The sequence below is a fragment of the Ambystoma mexicanum genome, chromosome 5q (assembly GCF_040938575.1).
Source record: "Ambystoma mexicanum isolate Mex_15411 chromosome 5q, UKY_AmexF1_1, whole genome shotgun sequence".
Taxonomy (NCBI): Eukaryota; Metazoa; Chordata; class Amphibia; order Caudata; family Ambystomatidae; genus Ambystoma; species Ambystoma mexicanum.
Genome location: NC_090933.1, coordinates 1,152,361,928 through 1,152,383,177, shown reverse-complemented (window position 1 = coordinate 1,152,383,177; position 21,250 = coordinate 1,152,361,928).

Below are 21,250 nucleotides of genomic sequence, written 5' to 3'. Positions count from 1 at the left end.
CCATGTCTCCCTGCTGTTGCCCCCAAACCCCGCTCATGCCGTGTTTCTCTCTCCTGTTCCCCCACCCCCCGATCATGTCTTGTGTCTCCCCTGTTCCCCCCACCCCCGCTCATGCCCCGTGTCTCCCTGCTGTTGCCCCCCACCCCCCGCTCATGTCCTGTGTCTCTCTCCTGTTGCCCCCACCCCCCGGGTCATGCCCCGTGTCTCCCTGCTGTTGCCCCCCCGCTCATGCCCCATGTCTCTCTCCTGTTTCCCCACCCCCTGCTTATGCCTCGCGTCTCTCCTGTTACCCCCCACCCCCCACTCATGCCCCATGTCTTTCTCCTGTTGCCCCCCTGCTCATGCCCCGTGTCTCCCTGCTGTTGCCCCTCACCCCCGCTCATGCCCCGTGTCTCTCTCCTGTTACCCCCCACCCCCCTCTCATGCCCCGTGTCTCTATCCTGTTACCCCCCACCCCCTATCATGCCCCATTTCTCTCTCCTATTGCCCCCCACCCCCAGTCATGTCTGTGTCTCCCTTCTGTTGCCCCCCAACCCCGGTCGGGCCCCGTGTCTCCCTGCTGTTGCCCCCCAACCCCCGCTCATGCCCCATGTCTCTCTCCTGTTACCTCCAACCCATCTCATGCCCTGTGTCTCCCCCGTGTTCCCCAACCCCCGCTCATGCCCCGTGTCTCTCTCCTGTTGCCCCACCCCCTCCTCATGCCCCGTGTCTCTCTCATGTTGCCCCCACCCCCTCTCATGCCCCATGTCTCTCTCCTGTTACCCCCCACCCCCCTCTCATGCCCCGTGTCTTTCTCCTGTTGCCCCCCCACCCCCAGGCATGCCCTGTGTCTCTTTCCTGTTGCCCCCCACCCCCCAGTCATGCCCTGTGTCTCTCTTCTGTTACCCCCCACCCCGCTCTCATGCCCCGTGTCTCCCTCGTGTTCCCCTCACCCCCTGGTCATGCCCCGTGTCTCCCTGCTGTAGCCCCACTCCCCCCGCGCATGCCCCGTGTCTCTCTTCTGTTACCCCCCACCCCCCGCTCAGGCCCTGTGTCTGTCTCCTGTTGCCCCCACCCCCGCTCATGCCCTGTGTCTCTCTCCTGTTCCCCCCACCCCCCGCTTATGCCTCGTGTCTCTCCTGCTACCCCCCACCCCCCGCTCATGCCCCGTGTCTTTCTCCTGTTGCCCCCCGCTCATGCCCCGTGTCTCTCTCCTGTTACCCCCACCCCGTGTTCATTCCCCGTGTCTTTCTCCTGTTGCCCCCCTCTCATGCCCCATGTCTCTCTCCTGTTGCCCCCCACACCCCGGTCATGCCCCGTGTCTCCCTGTTGTTGCCCCCCGCTCATGCCCTGTGTCTCTCTCCTGTTACCCCCACCCCCTGGTCATGCCCCGTGTCTCCCTGCTATTGCCCCCACACCCCGCTCATGCCCTGTGTCTCTCTCCTGTTCCCCCCACCCCCCGATCATGCCTCGTGTCTCCCCTGTTCCCCCCCACCCCCGCTCATGCCCCGTGTCTCCCTGCTGTTGCCCCCTCACCCCCGCTCATGTCCCGTGTCTCTCTCCTGATACCTCCCACCCCCCTCTTATGCCCCGTGTCTCTCTCCTGTTGCCCCCCATCCCCCGGTCATGCCCCGTGTCTCCCTGCTGTTGCCCCCCACACCCGGCTCATGCCCTGTGTCTCTCTCCTGTTCCCCCTACCCCCGCTTATGACTCGCGTCTATCCTGTAACCCCTCACCCACCGCTCATGCCCCGTGTCTCTCTCCTGTTACCCCACACCCCCTTCTCATGCCCCGTGTCTCTATCCTGTTACCCCCCACCCCCTCTCATGCCCCGTGTCTCTCTCCTATTGCCCCCACCCCCCGATCATGCCCGTGTCTCCCTGCTGTTGCCCCCCAGCCCCGGCCATGCCCCGTGTCTCCCTGCTGTTGACCCCCAACCCCCGCTCATGCCCTGTGTCTCTCTCCTGTTACCTCCACCCCCCTCTCATGCCCCGTGTCTCCCCCGTGTTCCCCCACCCCCGCTCATGCCCTGTGTCTCTTTCCTGTTGCTCCCCACCCCCCGCTCATGCCCCGTGTCTCTCTCATGTTGCCCCCCGCTCATGCCCCGTGTCTCTCTCACGTTGCCCCCACCCCCCTCTCATGCCCCGTGTCTCTCTCCTGTTGCCCCCCACCCCAAGTCATGCCCTGTGTCTCTCTCCTGTTGCCCTCCACCCCCCAGTCATGCCCCGTGTCTCTCTTCTGTTACCCCCCCACCCCCATCTCATGCCCCGTGTCTCCCTCGTGTTCCCCCCACCCCCGCTCATGCCCCGTGTCTCCCTGGTGTTCCCCCCATCCCCCGCTCATGCCCCGTGTCTCCCCGCTGTTGCCCCCCACCCCTGCTCATGCCCCATGTCTCTCTCCTGTTACCCCCCACCCTCCGCTCATGCCCCGTGTCTCTCTCCTGTTACCCCCCTCTCATGCCCTGTGTCTCTCTCCTGTTGCCCCCCACCCCCCACTCATGCCCCATGTCTCCCTGCTGTTGCCCCCCACCCCCCGCTCATGCCCCGTGTCTCTCTCCTGTTACCACCCACCCCCCTCTAATGCCCCGTGTCTTTCTCCGGCTACCCCCCACCCCCTCTCATGCCCCGTGTCTCTCTCCTGTTGCCCCCACCACCCGGTTATGCCCCGTGTCTCCCTTCTGTTGCCCCCACCCCCTGGTCATGCCCCGTGTCTCCCTGCTGTTGCCCCCACCCCGCGCTCATGCCCCGTGCCTCTCTCCTGTTACCCCCACTCCCTCTCATGCCCTGTCTCTCTCCTGTTACCCCCACCCCCTGGTCATGCCCCGTGTCTCCCTGCTGTTGCCCCCACACCCCGCTCATGCCCCGTGTCTCTCTCCTATTCCCCCACCCCCCGATCATGCCTCGTGTCTCCCCTGTTCCCCCACCCCCGCTCATGCCCCGTGTCTCCCTGCTGTTGCCCCCAAACCCCCGCTCATGTCCCGTGTCTCTCTCCTCTCATGCCCCCCATCCCCCGGTCATGCCCCGTGTCTCCCTGCTGTTGACCCCCACCCCCCGCTCATGCCCTGTGTCTCTCTCCTGTTCCCCCTACCCCCGCTTATGCCTCGCGTCCCTCCTGTTACCCCTCACCCCCCGCTCATGCCCCGTGTCTCTCTCCTGTTACCCCCCACCCCCTCTCATGCCCCGTGTCTCTATCCTGTTACCCCCCACCCCCTCTCATGCCCCGTGTCTCTCTCCTATTGCCCCCCACCCCCCGATCATGCCCGTGTCTCCCTGCTGTTGCCCCCCAACCCCTGCTCATGCCCCGTGTCTCTCTCCTGTTACCTCCACCCCCCGGCCATGCCCTGTGTCTCCCTGCTGTTGCCCCCCAACCCCTGCTCATGTCCCGTGTCTCTCTCCTGTTACCTCCACCCCCCTCTCATGCCCCGTGTCTCTCTCATGTTGCCCCCAACCCCCCGCTCATGCCCCGTGTCTCTCTCACGTTGCCCCCCACCCCCGTCTCATGCCCCGTGTCTCTCTCCTGTTGCCCCCCACCCCCCTCTCATGCCCCGTGTCTCTCTCCTGTTGCCCCCCACCCCCTGTCATGCCCTGTGTCTCTCTCCTGTTGCCCTCCACCCCCCAGTCATGCCCTGTGTCTCTCTTCTGTTACCCCCCCACCCCCATCTCATGCCCCGTGTCTCCCTCGTGTTCCCCCCACCCCCACTCATGCCCCGTGTCTCCCTCGTGTTCCCCCCACCCCCGCTCATGCCCCGTGTCTCCCTGCTGTTCCCCCCATCCCCTGCTCATGCCCCGTGTCTCCCTGCTGTTGCCCCCCACCACTGCTCATGCGCCATGTCTCTCTCCTGTTACCACCCACCCCCCGCTCATGCCCCGTGTCTCTCTCCTGTTACCCCCCTCTCATGCCCTTTGTCTCTCTCCTGTTGCCCCCCACCCCCCAATCATGCCCCATGACTCCCTGCTGTTGCCCCCCACCCCCCGCTCATGCCCCGTGTCTCTCTCCTGTTACCGCCCACCCCCCTCTCATGCCCTGTGTCTTTCTCCAGCTACCCCCCACCCCCTCTCATGCCCTGTGGCTCTCTCCTGTTGCCCCCCACCCCCCGGTCATGCCCCGTGTCTCCCTTCTGTTGCCCCCACCCCCTGGTCATGCCCCGTGTCTCCCTGCTGTTGCCCCCACCCCGCGCTCATGCCCCGTGTCTCTCTCATGTTACCCCCACCCCCTCTCATGCCCCGTGTCTCCCTCGTGTTCCCCCCACCCCCCGCTCATGCCCCGTGCCTCCCTGCTGTTGCCCCCCACCCCCCGCTCATGCCCCGTGTCTCATGTTGCCCCCCACCCCCCGCTCATGCCCCATGTCTCTCTCCTGTTACCCCCCCACCCCATCTCATGCCCTGTGTCTCTCTCCTGTTGCCCCCCACCCCCCAGTCATGCCCCGTGTCTCTCTTCTGTTACCCCCCACCCCATCTCATGCCCCGTGTCTCCCTCGTGTTCCCCCACCCCCACACATGCCCCGTGTCTCCATCGTGTTCCCCCCACCCCCGCTCATGCCCCGTGTCTCCCTGCTGTTGACCCCCACCACCCGCTCATGCCCCGTGTCTCTCTCCTGTTACCGCCCATCACCCTCTCATGCCCCGTGTCTTTCTACGGCTACCCCCCACCCCCTCTCATGCCCCTTGTCTCTCTCCTGTTGCCCCCCACCCCCCGGTCATGCCCCGTGTCTCCATTCTGTTGCCCCCACCCCCTGGTCATGCCCCGTGTCTCCCTGCTGTTGCCCCCACCCCCTCTCATGCCCCGTGTCTCTCTCCTGTTGCCCACCACCACCCGGTTATGCCCCGTGTCTCCCTTCTGTTGCCCCCACCCCCTGGTCATGCCCCGTGTCTCCCTGCTGTTGCCCCCACCCCGCGCTCATGCCCCGTGTCTCTCTCCTGTTTCCCCCACCCCCTCTCATGCCCTGTCTCTCTCCTGTTACCCCCACCCCCTGGTCATGCCCCGTGTCTCCCTGCTGTTGCCCCCACACCCCGCTCATGCCCCGTGTCTCTCTCCTGTTCCCCCACCCCCCGATCATGCCTCGTGTCTCCCCTGTTCCCCCCCACCCCCGCTCATGCCCCGTGTCTCCCTGCTGTTGCCCCCCCAACCCCGCTCATGTCCTGTGTCTCTCTCCTGTTACCTCCCACCCCCCTCTTATGCCCCATGTCTCTCTCCTGTTGCCCCCCATCCCCCGGTCATGCCCCGTGTCTCCCTGCTGTTGCCCCCCACCCCCCGCTCATGCCCTGTGTCTCTCTCCTGTTCCCCCTACCCCCGCTTATGCCTCGCGTCTCTCCTGTTACCCCTCACCCCCGCTCATGCCCCATCTCTCTCTCCTGTTACCCCCCACCCCCCTCGCATGCCCCGTGTCTCTATCCTGTTACCCCCCACCCCCTCTCATGCCCCGTGTCTCTCTCCTATTGCCCCCCACCCCCCGATCATGCCCATGTCTCCCTGCTGTTGCCCCCCACCCCCGGCCATGCCCCGTGTCTCCCTGCTGTTGCCCCCCAACCCCGCTCATGCCCCGTGTCTCTGTCCTGTTACCTCCACCCCCCTCTCATGCCCCGTGTCTCTCTCATGTTGCCCCCCACCCCCCGCTCATGCCCCGTGTCTCTCTCACGTTGCCCCCACCCCCTCTCATGCCCCGTGTCTCTCTCCTGTTGCCCCCACCCCCCTCTCATGCCCCGTGTCTCTCTCCTGTTGCCCCCCACCCCCAGTCATGCCCTGTGTCTCTCTCCTGTTGCCCTCCACCCCCAGTCATGCCCCGTGTCTCTCTTCTGTTATCCCCCACCCCCATCTCATGCCCCGTGTCTCCCTCGTGTTCCCCCCACCCCCACTCATTCCCCGTGTCTCCCTCGTGTTCCCCCCACCCCCGCTCATGCCCCGTGTCTCCCTGCTGTTCCCCCCATCCCCTGCTCATGCCCTGTGTCTCCCTGCTGTTGCCCCCCACCCCTGCTCATGCCCCATGTCTCTCTCCTGTTACCACCCACCCCCCGCTCATGCCCCGTGTCTCTCTCCTGTTACCCCCTCTCATGCCCGGTGTCTCTCTCCTGTTGCCCCCCACCCGCACTCATGCTCCATGACTCCCTGCTGTTGCCCCCCACCCCCCGCTCATGCCCCGTGTCTCTCTCCTGTTACCGCCCACCCCCCTCTCATGCCCCGTGTCTTTCTCCGGCTACCCCCCACCCCCTCTCATGCCCCGTGTCTCTCTCTTGTTGCCCCCCACCCCCCGGTCATGCCCCGTGTCTCCCTTCTGTTGCCCCCACCCCCTGGTCATGCCCCGTGTCTCCCTGCTGTTGCCCCACCCCGCGCTCATGCCCCGCGTCTCTCTCCTGTTACCCCCACCCCCTCTCATGCCCCGTGTCTCCCTAGTGTTCCCCCCACCCCCCGCTCATGCCCCGTGCCTCCCTGCTGTTGCCCCCCACCCCCCGCTCATGCCCCGTGTCTCATGTTGCCCCCCACCCCTGCTTATGCCCCATGTCTCTCTCCTGTTACCCCCCACCCCCATCTCATGCCCTGTGTCTCTCTCCTGTTGCCCCCCACCCCCCGTTCATGCCCCATGTCTCCCTGCTGTTGCCCCCCACCCCCCGCTCATGCCACGTGTCTCTCTCCTGTTGCCGCCCATCCCCCTCTCATGCCCCGTGTCTTTCTCCAGCTACCGCCCACCCCCTCTCATGCCCCGTGTCTCTCTCCTGTTGCCCCCCACCCCCCGGTCATGCCCCGTGTCTCCCTTCTGTTGCCCCCACCCCCTGGTCATGCCCCGTGTCTCCCTGCTGTTGCCCCCACCCCCCGCTCATGCCCCGTGTCTCTCTCCTGTTACCCCCACCCCCCGCTCATGCCCCGTGCCTCTTTGCTGTTGCCCCCCACACCCCGCTCATGCCCCGTGTCTCATGTTGCCCCCCGCTCATGCCCCGTGTCTCTCTCCTGTTACCCCCCACCCCCCTCTCATGCCCTGTGTCTCTCTCCTGTTGCCCCCCAACCCCCGGTCATGCCCCATGTCTCTCTCCTGTTGTCCCCCATCCCGGTCATGCCCCGTGTCTCCATGCTGTTGCCCCCACCCCCGCTCATGACCCGTGTCTCTCTCCGGTTACCCCCACCCCCCTCTCATGCCCCGTGTCTCTCTCCTGTTGCCCCCCCACCCCCCGGTCATGCCCCGTGTCTCCCTTCTGTTGCCCCCACCCCCTGGTCATGCCCCGTGTCTCCCTGCTGTTGACCCCCACCGCCCGCTCATGCCCCGTGTCTCTCTCCTGTTACCCCCACCCCCCTCTCATGCCCCGTGTCTCCCTCGTGTTCCCCCCACCCCCTGCTCATGCCCCGTGTCTCCCTGATTTTGCCCCCCACTACCCGGTCATGCCCGTGTCTCTCTCCTGTTGCCCCCCATCCCCGGTCATGCCCCATGTCTCCCTCCTGTTGCCCCCCACCCCCCCAGTCATGCCCCGTGTCTCCCTCCTGTTGCCCTCCACCCCCCGCTCATGCCCCGTGTCTCTCTTCTGTTACCCCCCACCCTCCCTCTCATACCCTCTGTCTCCCTCGTTTTCCCCCACCCCTGCTCATGACCTGTGCCTCCCTGCTGTTGCCCCCCACCCCCGCTCATGCTCCGTGTCTCTCTCCTGTTACCCCCAACCCCCGCTCATGCCCCGTGTCTCTCCCCTGTTACCCCCCACCCCCTCTCATGCCCCGTGTCTCCCTCCTGGTCCCCCCTACCCATGCCCTGTTGTGTTCTGTTTATACACCCCGCCTTCCCTTTCCATGGTGTCCATCTTGGTAAAAGATTTTCTTTCCTACACCGGGACGCCGCAGGCGTTCCGGTTTGGGAAGAAAAATGTTTTTTTTACCACCCCGGGTTCCCACTTTGAGAACCTAGGATGCTAGTGGTCTTCATCCATTGAAAAGGACGTTATGGTTACGTTGCACTAATAAAAAAATATGAAATTCAATTAAAAAAATGTGTTAAAGGGACGTTATGGTTAAGTTTCACTAATAAAAACCTATGAAAATCAATGAAAAAACTTTGTTAAAGGGACGTTATGGTTAAGTTATGCTACTAAAAACCTATGAAATTCAGTGAAAAAACTTTGTTAAAGGGACGTTATGGTTCCAAGTAAAACTGAAAAACCCTTGAAATTCGCCAGTTATGGTAAGCTAAGCAACCATAACTCACGCCACCACCGTGCACTGCTAAGACTAACACCCAGGACATCAAAGATGACATCACAAATGTCATTGATGACATACCCAAAGCACACCATTTCCTACTTTCCAAGAGTCAAATATCACTAGCCAATGACTACCTGAGACTGCACCTTTTGCACATGGAAGTACCATAAGATGGAATGCGAAAACAATGTATGCGCTCTTGCGGTGCACTTAATATGCCTTTGGGTCTACTTTGTACTTTTTAGCTATGGAATGTCAACCCAGTGTAAGAACATGTGTTGCACCAATCAGTGTTTGGCACACATTGATACATCATCAACACATACAGCAGGATTAATGGTTCAAACATGGCGCTTTCCCCATTTGTTCTCAATGTTGATTCATCCTGAATGCTTTCTGAGAGCGTGCCATCCACCTTGCTGGGAAAACTGGGAAACAGGCTAATGACTACTATGTTCTATCTCTCTCTGGTGTTTGATTAATTACAAAGAAATATCACCGATCTAATACTCTCCACCACGAAAATCCAACCCCACAATCTGAGACAAGAAAAAGAAAGAGAATTGGTAATAAAGTTGCCAAAGACTTGGGATCTCATTTAATCAAGTTTGGTGATATTCTGACTTGTGTGACTTAGCTGTTAAGCCCGCAATGTGTCCCTGTGCAATAATATTGTGAAGCTGGCAGCTCTTGTCTCTATCTAATGCAGAAATGCCACCGTGATTTTCTTTGTGTGAGAAAAGCAGATGGGCTTGTCATGATCATTCCTCAAGGGGAATGCCCTTTGCAAAAATCTTTGTAGGCTCAAGGTAGCCAAGGCCCAAAAGCCTTTGGATTCCTGGGACCTAACAATTATCAGAATGCTTTCCCACGATCAGTGGTCGAAGTGTACGAAAAGAAATAGTGGAAATCGTGGAGTTAATGTTTCACTGAAGTCATGTTAAAAGCAAGCATGGGCAAATCCAACAGTTTTGGCTTCTGCATAAGTATTAGGCATTTGCCGGGCAGTGCTGTTGTATGCCTAGGTACTTGCACCATTTCTGCAGCTGCTACCATTGATGGCCAGTTAAAACCACTATCGCAGTGCCTGGCAAATGCAGTTCCCATTTCTACAAAACAGCCCAATCTCTTGACATTGCCAATGCTTGTTTGAGAATGTGATGTGGTTATTGTGTTTTTCCAGAAATATCGATTTCCTTTATTCAAACTCTTGATGTCTCATCCACCATATTTTGACAATTATCTCCATGTGCAAGAATGTGGTGGGAAAGTATGACTTTCATTAGGTCTAGTTACAACTAGTCAAAACTTTAGGCTTCATGGGTACTTCCTTAAAGGTTTAAAATCTGATAATCTAACAACAGCTGGAAATCAATGTGTACTCAGTAGGGATTGGCATAGGACCAGACAAGGGAGTTACACACAACACACATGCAAACTAAGCCACAAGCACAAACCAATTGAATAACCCTGCCTACAAACATTAAACAACAGAACACTGCATGCTACCATTATTTATTTATTTATTTATTTATTTACTGTGTTTTAGCTCTATTAAGATCTTTTCACAGAAAACATATAAAACAATTTCATCACATAGTTTAGAATTGAAACACTACAAATACAAATTCCATAAAATACAAATCCTATTAAATCACATGTATTTTAAACAATTCATCATCATCAAATCATCTGGTTAATTCTTAGACCTGATTCATGGAAAAGTGTGCAATGATCCCGTAAGGTCTGCATGCCGAGAACTCCTCTCAAAGCTTCCAATGCACGTTCTGTGTATTCATGGATTTAAACGTGCATTTCGACCTGTGACCTGCAAAGAACGCCCACAACACGCCCCTGCAAACTAAAACTATAGACATACACCAACCATTCCGCAAACCTCCTTGTCCATCACTGATTCAACATGTCGCAACCCTGCTACACTGCGTGATGTCCCCCGTAAGTAATAGCTGCACCCCTGTCAATCTTCATGAGGTCCCCCGAAAGTAACGGCTCCACCTTTGCCAGTCTGCGTGAGGTCCCATCTAAATAGCAGTTGCACCCCTGCAATCCTGCATGAGGTCCCTCGTAAGTAACGGCTGCACCCCTGCCAAACTGCGCCAGGTCCCCCGTAAGTAACAGATGCACTCCAGCCAATTGGCATGAGGTTCCATGTAAGTAATGGCTGCACCCCTGCAATTCTGCAAACCCTCAACTCTACTCCCAATGCATCCCAACTTCTGCTATATACCCCCTACTGCACAGCAGCCTCCTCAAGGCCAGACACCACCCACCAGCCCCCCTTGCCTCCGATACCACCCCCAGGCAGCCCCTCAGGACCTGATACCACCCACCAGCCCCCCTCATCTCCAACACCACGCCTGTCTGTCCCTACCAGTCCAATGTTGACCACCAACGTACCTCAACTCCATTAGCCTGCCACCAGCATAAAGCACACCAGCCACATATCCACCTCTGGACTGAACATCTGGGGGCACTGATGCATAATCCATGTCTGTAGCTCAACACCTGTCTCCCTGGTACATCACAACCAGTTGCACAGCAACAGGACAGCAGAATATAGCACCAGCTACACTGTAAATGCACCATCTACATGTGACATAGTAAAGCAATGTAATGCAATGTGATGTATCATTGTGACCATGTGTCATTGTAATGGCCTCAAAGTGCTATAGTTGAATGACCTAGGAGGACACAAGTCCAATACATCACTGATAGGACATAGTCACATGTTATGTGTGTGCATAGTAGCATGGAAAATCAATGAATAAGTCCATGAATGAAGGGAGTAGGGTAGGAAAGCATAGCAGTCAAAGCCCCTGCAACTAACACAAGTTGAACAGGCATGTGTCTCGGTGACGTGAAGGATGTCTGAGAGTGTGTGAGCCAAGGCAATGGATGATGTGTACAGCCAGATTTAAGACTGCACAAGTGATGAGCATATGCCGCACATCCCACTTGACAGTCACAGAACAAATGCATATCAAAGCCAAAGTAAACCAAATGCAGCACATGAACAAAGAGACACCAACACCTCTGTGATGAAGAAACTGAAATATGTATTATAAATATGTAAAGACAGTCATGTGGGTTTTTCTTGGTATCAGGTTTTGCCCATGTGACTTTAATTCCTCTTAAATTTGACCCGTGAGTCACGTCTCTAGAGTAAAATGGAAAAAACCTGCTCCATTAGTTTGAAGCGAGGTGTGTGTACTCTTGAAAGAATCACCAAAACATATTGCATTTTTAACCATTAATTACTTGAATTAACATTTCAGCCCTTTTTGGTGACACTTGTTTCGGATAATGAGCCTTTATCAAGCTGGGCTATATTTCGTACTTCCCAATCCAAATGCTTCCATGCATTTCTGTGTCTTATTCACTTGTTAGTTCTTTTATTTGTGTCCTTCTCTGTTATTAATAGGTTGATCCATCAAGTTGTTAAAGAGGCTTGTCACCCGATTGGAACGTTTCACGTTGGCTCTCCTGTTTGAGATTATATGTATTATAAATATGCACACTATGCAAAACTACTATGGGGAAATGTCCAATGGCAAAAATGTACAAAAGTGAAAAAATAAAATTCACACACTATATACGTAGGCAGCGGGCTCAATAGTCTCTCATCACTACCTCCAGGGCAGAGTTACACTCATCATCCTCCACATGGAAGCGGGCCACCATTCTCTCCTGGATGGCTTGCAGGCCCTTTAACATCCTCCTCTGCATCCCGGCAAGCCACCTCCAGGATGGTAGCCCGCCTCACGGACATGCTTTCCTCCAGACGGGGTGGTGCAGGTAGGATTGGAGTAGAGAGGGCAGTGATGGTAACTGGCAAGGAAGGCCCCCAGAGGATGACTGGAGCACAGAGGAGGCAATGGAGGAGGGGGCAGTTGAATGTGCTAGCGCACATAGACCACCCGAGAGTGCGTACATGCCAACTGGCCCAGGTAGAGGCACATCGATTTGTGATGCTGTGAGAGCTCGGAATGAATAGCTCTCACATAATCACAAATCGTGGCCGTCCGTCTTGCAATACCAGCCAGCAGGCTGTGCAACATCTCAGGGTTGATCTCCCTGGGCCCAATCTGGGTGGAGGTCTCCACGCTGGTTGCCATTTCTGCAGCAGATGTAGAAAGGAAAGGGGTTGAGCAGCTCCCTCCATGGTGCACGGCACATCCTCCTGTCCCTGGTTCAGGGGTGCAGCCTGAACACCCTCCTGGATGCCCCCATCAGACCCTGTGTGCTGGCCTTCATCTGCCTCCTCCCCCACCACCTCCTCCAACTCCCTGGATGACTTCATACCCTTCCTCCTGGATGGCCCCTCTGTTTCAACACCCTTGTCCACAGTCACTGAGGAGTCCCCACCACAACAACCTCCTGGGATGTACCAACAGCAGCTTCACCTGATGTTCCTTGTGCTCCCCCAGCCAACTCTCCCTCAGATGATGTGGTCTCAATTGTGGCTTTCCAGAGTATGTGCTTCAGTCTGGTGGCTCGGTCCCTGTCCTTGTGCTCCACAGCAATGCCTCCGCCCTCTCCATGAGCTGCAGTAACTGTAGAAAATGGGACAAAACACATTGACATCAGTAATCGTCATCAATGCATGTGTATCATTCACAACATTAACATCACCAAGCACGCAGCATGTTTCAATCAGGAACTGACACACGCACAAAGCACACACACATGTACGTTCCCATGCAAACTGCATGTCAACTGCTGCATGAGTGTAGTGTGAAGACTGAATCACAGTCATGACACATGCACAAGTCTACCAAACACATTGTTGAGTGGCCACTAACACAACACTAAAAGAATGCAAAGTCACCATATCAAGGATGAATCAAAAAAAGTATGGCATGCAGCTATGGGCATGTGAACATCACCAGGACACCTGCCCACACAAACACAGTCAACAACATGAACATGCGACGGCATGACCTACAAGCAAGCTTCCCTACATACCTTGGAACAAATTGCACATGTAATGTGGCCCAGCATACATATATTGCATGTACACACATATATTTGTGCTCCAAATGCAGTGGGATGAGATGTTGCATCCCTCTCCCGGAGATGTGAATGCATCAACTTGACATACACAGACATCCATGCACATGTGTCCCCCCTCAGCAGATGTGTCTGCATGGATGCACTGTCAGTTGTGCCACACATGGAGTTGTCCATCATGCACGTCCCTCACATGCCCACAACATAGCATGTCTGCATCCGTACTGTCCCAGCACTTGGTTCATGATCTCACACAGTATGTGCCGAGTGCAAATCATTTATGAAAAATCTGCCAATACCCATGCAAATGCCATCTACAATGTCTGATGCCACATATGCCCAACATTGGCATGATGCAGCAAGCTGCTGCATCTCACACCACATACAAGCTGCAGACAGAATGTGACATCTGCTACACATACACTTTAGAGCATTGATCCACATGGGTAATCACCAGTAGCTTCCAGATGACTTCTCCAGGCCAGGATCTGAGAGTGAAGGTCCAGATAGAACCTCTCAAGGTGTGCAGCTCCACCTGGTTAATCCAGTGGCAGCTTGCATGGTACACCTCCATGGTGGGTTCCTTGACAAGGACTGACACCACCTTAAAATGGATACGGGCCTTGAGGTTGTTCCAACTTTTCCAGACTGTGGTCTTCGTGCGGTCTGGCACACCCTCAGCGTTGATCTACAGTCTTGCGTCGTTACCCAGAAGCGTTGCTGGGTTAAAGAGAGCATCATGGGCACTCATGATCCGATCCACCAGGATGTCAACTTCAGTGGATGTGAAGTGCCAGCCCTATGCCTCCCAAGTACAGAAGAGGTGGTCACAGGGCCAACACAGGAGTACAGGCAAAATTAGGACAGCTGGCACTCCAAGACAGTGCTGGTTGCAAGCAGGCACTCACACTCAAGCAGGCAGCAGTAGATTATGAGTGAGTGAGGCAGAGTAGGGCCAGAGGAGGAAAAAACAGCAGTTTGCAGGCAGGAGGAACTGTGGTGTGTCTCTCTCATCCATAGTAGCCGATAACAGAGACCTTAATGCGTAAGTTATGTCCTACACGGGCGGACAGAGCACACCTAAGTGGCACACCTACATGGCTCACGGCAATGAGGGTGTAATATAAGGTGAGCAATGCCAATGCCAACACTAGTAGTGCGCGTAAAGGTACGAGCTGAACGAGTATCGCATACGTATTTGGGGGTGCTACGCAAGCCGTTTCCTTCAGCTAACGTGTACGGCATATCTTTTTTTGGGAGGCTTGCCTCTGCGCACACGCTGTTTATTTTTATACTTTTTCTGTCCTACGTTGTGTCGCGTATGCAATTTTTGAGTTTAGGGGTGCCTCTGCGTATTGTGTACTGTTTTTTTTGTTTTTCAGACGCTTTCCGGTATCGCATACGCAATTTATGAGTTCAGTGGTTGTGTGAGAAACCAAAGGGTGTCTCACCTGCTAGTACCCGGGGAGCTCTCTCTCATGTGGCAAGGGCACGGCCATCACCTTTGGATCCAGACCCTAGGGGTGGACCATTATGGGAGGATCACCTGGGTGAGGGGTCTTCAGGGAGTGGAGGTGAGGCAGCCGATGGTGAGATGTGGTACCCCCCCCTCTTTTGTTTATCTAACCCATCCTATTTTCATGATTCTCCAAGGTCCCAACTCTCCCCCATTTTACACAAACACTGTGCTGGAAGACGGTGACTGAGAGTAACTAGACTAACTCTCACACATCGTACTGGACATGTCCTGTTAATCGTGTCAGGCAGAGTCAGGCACTTGACTCTAAGTGCTCACACATAATACCAATTAGATCTCCTCCAAGAATAAAAGGCACAACCTGGAGACACACTCTGAGCAAGGCGGGACACAAGTACGAGCAGAACTTCCAGAGTGAAGGCAAACTTACTGGAGGAAAGCGACGGACCAAGTGACAAGAGCAGCGTGCCGAAAACCCCCAGAGCCCCCTACTGAAGGTCGTTGCCTCCGACAGGCCATGAAAGACATTTTGAGAAGGCCATACACCACATTAGAAGGCTGCATTGTGTTCCAAGGATGACAGCGACCCTCCTGGGTGAAAGTCAGAGTTGGGGAGGCAAGGCCAAGTCTGTGATACTAACCTTGACTTGTGAATTGGAAATCGTAAAACCAAGAAAGAAACGCACAAAGCCGGTGAGTTGGCAAGCAACCTGAGAGGCCAGTGTGTGTTAAAATTTGAAGTAGCAACAGTATATCGCAAGTGAAGGCTGCACATATGTGGATGAGATGTGAGGACAAGCAGCCCTGTGAATTAACTTTGAAGTAATGGAGTGGTCCGGTGAAAGGAAGTAGCCCACTCAAAAGTCTCAGTGAAAGGTGCATTGTTTGTAATAATATTGTGAATGAACTGCAAAAGTGAAGTAAGCAAAATGAACTCCTAGAGAAGGGGACAGCGAAAGCTGAACCTGGAACTTTGAGTCAAAGTGGTCCTGTAGAGGCCTGTAAAGAAAGCCACGCACATTCGTAAAGTCTTCGACATCCAAAAGCAGTCTGAGCATGACTGAGGGATGCCTGAAGTGTAATGGGTTTGGGGAACGGAGCCCCTTTGCAAGTTTTTTTTACTTTGTTCTGAAGAGATCTGAGCCTGACAGAGGGGGACCCACGTGAACTGTGCTTTGAAGAGGCCTGAGCCTGACAGAGGGGGACCTGTGAACTTTTTTGTTGAAACATTATTTGGAACTCAAGAAAGAGAGACTTTATCGTGGAAGGCCAGGCGGGCCTTGAGTCACATTTTGGAACTGTTTATTGTGTTGAAAACAGAGGCAGAGTGTGTGGCTCTGCCTACAGGGAACGCCTCACTCCATCTGGTCTGACATGGGGAGGAGAGTTGGTTCAACCACATTTATTCTTTTGAACACTGATTTTTCCTTCGCATACATTTCTCCTTTATACACTTTTTGTACAAGCGACAGGGCAGCCATTAGGTTTTTGTTAGCATATGCCATTTTAATTTGAGGAACTGCACTAGGACTGTTTTGTTTATCGTTTGATGGTCAAGACTACTGCCATCTTCGTTATAGTGCAGAGTAGGTGTTTTCTAACCCCTGAAACTTCAATAAAGGTTGTTACAAATTGTACCTATCATGTCAGTGTCATACTTGTGATACCATGCCTCCCCTACAAGTGCCTCTGCATATTGCGTACTGTATTTTTTGTTTTTCAGAAGCTTTCCGGTATTGTGTGTGACATTTCTGAGTTAAGGGGTCCCTATGCATATCGTGTACTGTATTTATTTCTATTGGGGTACATTGGAGCCTTGCTGGACCACACATTTACATTGCACATCACGTAGACTGTTCCCTTTCTCATATTGCCCAATATGTTGGTGTGTCTTTCATTCATCCTTTACACCTGAAACATGAGTGGAAAGGCCCCAGGAGGGATAGGGGGCAGCCAGGGCCATCGATGTGGTGAGGACGCATCTGCCCCAGCCCCAGCCCCAGGAGGATGTGGAGGGCCCCAGGCCACAGGTGACCCTGCACCTGGATGCCAACCTGGTCACAGACAGACTGGTGAAGCACCACCACATAGGGCTTCTTCGGCTAAGAAGGAACACCCTGCACTGCAGGAAGAGGCTTCAGCTCAAGACACGGCACAGGAGACAGGTTCACAGAGGAAGAGGCGCTTCACAGATGAGGAGCTCCAGATCCTTATTGACTACCTGACCAATCACTATCGTGAGATGTGCCAGTATACAGGGAGCACCCATAAACCCGTACAATGAATGATGCATTGGTAGCGGGTCGCAGACCAGTTCAATGCCGTAGGTGTGGAATTGCACACTGCTGAACAGGTCCAGAAGTAGTGGAATGAGCTCACATGTCGGACCAAGCACAAGCTCAGTGTCAAACTGGCCTCTGCACTGACACCGGAGGAGGGCCACCAGAAGAGGATCAGCTGACACCCAATCTTGTTTACAAACTGTACTATGCAAAAAGTCCAGCTTTAGAACTGGAACATTTAAATAATATTCTTCTACACGGTACAGCCAAACAGCTGCTCAGAGAAATAGACCACATCCAAAGGAAATATTTTGGAACGGAAGAGCACTTACAAACTCCAGCACTTTCAGAAAACAGTAGCAACACCTTTGTAGATGTCAACTTTCTATGTCACACATACAAAAAAGAAATAAAAAAGTTCAAAAGCTCATCTGCTGAAGTGACAAACCAAGTATGTGTGTGTTGTCGCAGAACTTTCTATAGAAAGAGCATGAAAACTATAGATATAATGCACAAAAAAGAAGACAATGAGGAATCCCAATGGTTTCAATTAGCTCTGTACCGTATAGCTGAAAACAAATACGAAATTACTAACACCTCTATACTCTGCACATACTGCACTGCAAAACTTGACAATAACCAAATGCCTTCACGGGCTATCAGTAATAATTTGGAAATATTTCCACTGCCAAACACAATCCAGCAGCTTAGTTTGTATGAGAACATTATAAACCAAACAGTACACCCATTTCAAGCAATAATACGACTTCAACCAAAAACTGCAAACTTGCCTCCCACTGAATTACTAAGAGGCATTTGTGGAAAAGTAGCTTATTTACCATTAGATCTCAAAGAAAATGTAGACACTCTACGAGTGCAAAGGACAATAGAACAATCTTTGATTATCCTGGTAAATGGTGTACCTACAAAAAGACAAAAAAAATTGGCAGCAACTAGTGGACTTAAACAAAGTTAGGAAAGCCTTGCAATACCTTAAAGAGAACAATGAATACTACAGGGAAATAAATGTTGAAGAAAACCTGAGAGAAACCACCAAAATAATTCAGGATGCCTCAACAACTGGCCAATTCGAACTTCTAGATCCTACTGCAGCTTCCAATATTTTAGATCACTATACAATTCCCCCACTGCACTCCAAAGACACCATAGACGATGCACTAGAAACATATCAAATGCGACAAGCCAAAGGATTGCCACTCAGTATATGGGAAAAAAGTGTAGAAGCACAAGCCTTTCCTCTACTCTTCCTGACTGGAAAAGGTGGAAGATACGATGAAAGATGCACAAAAATAACAGCATCAGAATACTGCTGTTTACGAATGTATTCTGAAGACCCTAGATTTAGAACAAACCTGGAATACATATTTGACCTCATCTTTCAAAGTGAACTAACAATGCTATGTTATGGAGTTGCACACACACATTGAAAACAGGTTCCCATTTTCAAAACATGTCTGCTACACGGCTTCTACAAAAGGTGCAAGAAAAAGACAAAGTTTTACAGTCAAGCATTACACATCTCTTGGCAAACATGCGTGGTACAAAAGAGTACTGGTTCTGACGGCACATAGATGTACGGTGTATGCTACACAACCTTGGCCCACCCTCATGGCTTGTCACTTTAAGTTGTGTAGAGTATGCATGGGAAGACTTGCACACTTTCCTACGCATAGTAAACAAAAACAAAACAGCTATAGACATGAAAACACCAGGAGAACTCTGCTCTCTTAATCTTGTAAATGTATCAAGGTACTTCCAGCATCGCTTTATGGCCATGCTGCACTTCATTTGCAATAAAGCACTTCCACCCCTCAGAGAAGTGGAACACTTCTTTTGGAGAAAATAACATGAAGCCAGAGGAGCACCACACATCCAGATGCTTTTGTGGATTAAAAATGCTCCTAAGTTTTGTGAGGACAGTGATGCAACTGTTTTGCAGTTCATTCACAAATATGTCACTTGCAAAATCCCTTCAGAAAGTACACATAGTGACCTACATGCACACATTTTGCAGTTTCAGAGACACAAGTGTGGCAAGTATTGTCGGCGCAAATATATAAACAAAGGCAAATACTACACCAAATGCTGCTTCGGTTTCCCTAGACCAGTTTCAGCAATAGGGCAAGTAAACAGCTTCATGTCTTCATGTCTTCAGTTAGACACAGTGTGAAAGGGAAATCTCCTAAGAATACATGCTTCATAAAAAGAACCGAAGCATCAAAGTACATCAATGATTACAATGCAATCATTAACCTCCTATAGAATGCAAACGCAGATGTAGAGTACAATTGCAGACAATTCCACTGCAGTTGCACGATGTGTCACAGCCTACCTAACCAAAGCAGAGAAAACGGAGCTCAAAGACCTAGTAAGACATATCATCTGACAAAACTTTGTCACAGAAAGTGTACAGCTTTGGCATAGAATGATGTCCCATAGACAATGTGGCTGCTACGAAGCCTCAGACCGTTTAACCGGCACTGCCTTATATGGGAAATTTGAAAACATAGTGTAGCTAAGCCTTGGTCCTGAAAGAGTTCTGAAATCGTACGCAGACATAGAAACAATAGCCAAAAACGATCCCAATAGCCAGGACATTTTAAAAAACAACTTATTGGACACATACTACCCAAACAGGAGTATTACTTTAGAAACTATGTGCCTGTACCACATAGCCCAAAACTTCTCATACAAAAAAACAAATAAACCCGATGAGAAAAAAGGTAGATACAGTCGAAAGTTGTGAAGGCAGTCTAGTGAAACTTATCAAACGCAGCCTGATCAATCATATAAAGTTGTCATTAAAAACTCCTCAACACAAAGAACTGTACTACATGGCTCTACTGCAACATTTCAAACCATAGAGAAAAGAAGATGTATTAGATACCATGCCTCCTATGAAGATCCTTTCAATGCAAGTGAAAATGTGATTTCTTTTTTCCCCACAAACCCAATGATTATGCAAAGAAACACAGGAACTGCGCACATTGCACAGTACACTTGTTTGAAGCATGGTACTTATGAAGTACTAATTACGAGGGTTCACAAAGTGTAGAAAAACCTGCAATGCAATGAACTGCAAAATAAAGAAATAGCTGCTCCAACATGTTATTATGTTCTCTTTTTCCACAGATAAGGAAGCAACGATTACTACAACATTTCACATTCCCCTACACATAAACTGCAGAGGCCCTCCACAATAGAAACAGTAAGTATAACATTATTGATGTCAGACCTCTTTATAATCTGCAAAGTGTAATGTATCCACATATTTTTGAAATCCATATACCAATGTCACAATGTTCAATGTACAGCTATATTACACTCTGCTGCTTGTAGCCACAGGCTACACTCTTCACTACACACCATACAGCCTATCGGCTCCAGCCATGCACCCAATATTGTAGACCCTTGCCACAACTACCACAGCACAGTACAACAATGCACAGAAACATCTACCCACTTACCACAAATCCGACACATAACACAGCCACCTGCCCCTTAGCCTCTTCAGTTCACATAGTATTACTTTATTTCCACACAATGGACAACCTCTTTACTGAATGCCTTCTTCACCCAAACCTGTAATAACTAGACATATTCAATGCATTATAGTACAGTAACTTACCTAATAATCTACTCAATCACCACAACCCAAACACAAACATGCATCCATATGTGTTACGTAACTGTCCTATCTTCTGTAAGGTTTGCCTCTGCACATGCCACTGGCATCCTTTTGGCCATTAGTTCATCTTTGTTGTTGCGTACACCATTTCACTGGAATGTATAGAACACACAATAGAGTTGAGCACATAGTGCACAACTCGGCAACCATAGTCGAAAGTCTGCTGTACTCCTTAAAATGTCTGCCTCTCTTTTTTAATATGTAATGGAGCCACACTTTGAAAACCATATGCCACTTACACTGTTTGGAGAAGTTGTAAAGTAATTCCTTTTGTTTCATGAACGAGAGCCCTAAATATCTCTGTGCCCAAAGACACCAAAGTGCGTAAAATGGCCCTGCCACCCACCTATGCGGAGCCACCGCACACACAGTCTGCCAACATACACCGTTACTTCGTAAGACACTGCACATATATATAGTACATGGGGTCCGTAAATGTAAATTTACATATTGTGTCATCTGTGCATTCATTGCACCATGTATAAGGTACCATCATCTCTTCATGTTTGTAATACTAACTTCAACTAAGTGCACTACTTACATTTGGAAATGCAAGGTGAAATCAGAGCACATTGCCACTCGAATCTTTTTTTTTGCCGC